This window comes from Euprymna scolopes, chromosome 25 (genome assembly GCF_053919585.1).
Source record: "Euprymna scolopes isolate OS-2025 chromosome 25, ASM5391958v1, whole genome shotgun sequence".
NCBI classification, from domain to species: Eukaryota; Metazoa; Mollusca; class Cephalopoda; order Sepiida; family Sepiolidae; genus Euprymna; species Euprymna scolopes.
Window position 1 is genome coordinate 92,783,435 of NC_136506.1, and position 2,183 is coordinate 92,785,617.

The 2,183-nt window shown below is 38.3% G+C and overlaps 1 pseudogene; it reads right to left on the minus strand.

The window, feature by feature from the left end:
• Window positions 1-292: 292 nt before the first annotated feature.
• On the minus strand, window positions 293-411 carry LOC145247744 (5S ribosomal RNA; annotated as a pseudogene).
• Window positions 412-2,183: the final 1,772 nt, after the last annotated feature.

The following is a 2,183-nucleotide window of genomic DNA, read 5'->3' on the forward strand; positions in this document are numbered from 1 at the left end:
AAGAATCAGTCAAGAAGATATTGTGAGACAGCAGCAGAATGGAAATAGTTTTGTCTCGGAAGATAATTAAGGAAAAGCACTGGAACATCTAAGCGTTCTCTTGGGCTCTTTACTTTGAATTGTGTGTGCAGTCAGCACCAACCGTATTCAGGGTTTAATCGGCTTCCTCCGAAGGAGGAAGTTTCATGGGAGTATGAAATTCACAAGCAGTCCCCAGTCGCATGTATATCCCCGTTAGGAGAGATGACGATGTTAGGTTTTTGCAACTTTTTGCAGGGAGGTGTCGACATCCTATGTACAGCACTTGGACTTCCCAAATTGGTCACCCATTTTAGTAATGACCAGGCTCAACGTTGCTTAACTTTGGTGATCTGACGGGAACCGGTGTGTCAACGTGATTATGCTGTATATAAGCACAGTCAAATTATTTAAACAATAAAATGTTTGATAGAACAATTTACAAACATTTACTGTGAATTGCTATAATTCGTCTCCTATCTTGTACGAGTATGATTATGTCTGCATTAAGGATACTTCATGTTTCGGCTGCGATTGACTGTAAAATGAAATCGTTCGTTAACGTTAATTCTGCTGACCATGGAATTTACTTTTAGATTTAATTTTTTTTTAATGACTTTTTAATGACTTTTTAATGACTTTTTCATAGTTTGGAGATTAGATAAATAACTTTTGCAGGTTATATAAAAACAATCTTTATAAACTCTGGAGAAACAATCCAGTTTAGTACAAATATGGGATAAAATCGAATTTGGAATATGAATTTTACACTACTTTAAAAATTATGTTGCATTTAAGGAACAATAATGGTAAAAAATGGTTAAGGAACTGTACGTGTGTGGCCGTATGTCCCTGACCAACCCCAATTGCATGTCCTGTAGTTCCTTTTAATTTTAAATTTCTTTTTCCTTTTCTTCTCGGTCCTGGATATGACCTTAAACTATATCCGATGGTGAGGGCCCCAGCTTGCAGGCCTTAGGGAGTGTGGAACCACCCTTTAATTGTCATTGCTCCCAGGTCCACTCTGATCCGGAGTGGTAGCACCTGTTAGGGTCCTAACTATGGGTTAAATAGAATACGACTTAAAAAACAAATAGACTATATTAAAAAATCGTTCTTCAAAATCACCAGATTCGGCATTAAATAACCTGAAAAGGGTTGATATGCCGTAAAACAACCAACCAACCTTTTCTTCTCGTCCCCATCTCTCTCCAAGATTTGGGTGGGGCGCCTATGGTATCACAGTTGGAGACACCGGTGTGTGTGTTGTAAAGGTCTTGTTGTTAGTGTCCCTACATTGGAACTAAACTCTCGTTCTTTGCAATCATTTTTCATCTCTGGCCATTATATCAGTGTTTCACAAATATATAAATGTCAGCTTTCTTTCTTTCCAAATTTTTCATCTTGATCCTCTCAGATGTTTCGAGTGTCATTTTGTGCGTTACAACCGATCCAACACTTGAATCATTTGCTTTAATGTCTTTTTACTGGCATTAATCTAGAAGTGTAAGCTATGTTTAGTTTCAGAACAGTTTCTGATGGTTCGTTGTTCTAAACAAGTCTTGAGAGGTGACTGGTTTGCAGTAGACAGAACAGTTTCCGATGGTTCGTTGTTCTAAACAAGTCTTGAGAGGTGACTGGTTTGCAGTAGACAGAACAGTTTCCGATGGTTCGTTGTTCTAAACAAGTCTTGAGAGGTGACTGGTTTGCAGTAGACAGAACAGTTTCCGATGGTTCGTTGTTCTAAACAAGTCTTGAGAGATGACTGGTTTGCAGTAGACAGAACAGTTTCCGATAGTTCGTTGTTCCACACAAGTCCTGAGAGGTGACTGGTTTGCAGTAGACAGTTCCACAGAGCAAAATATTCTTACCGTGTGGAGACGGAAAAAACATGCAAAATTGCTACAGAAAAGGTTTAATATTTGTGGAGCAATTCTGGTTTCTGATTGGTTGGTAGCAGAACGTGAATTAATTCGATTTGTCAGTTCCTAGCAGCATCGTTTATAAATAGAATCGCCCGACTGTGTGGGATCATACCCCCATTATATATCCAAAATAGTGCAACAATTAATTTTCTAGCTAATTACTCCTGGTGCTCCTTATTATATGGATGAGGGTATTCTATAATATCGCACTTGTATTTTTTTTTCTTCAGAGGGAGATCA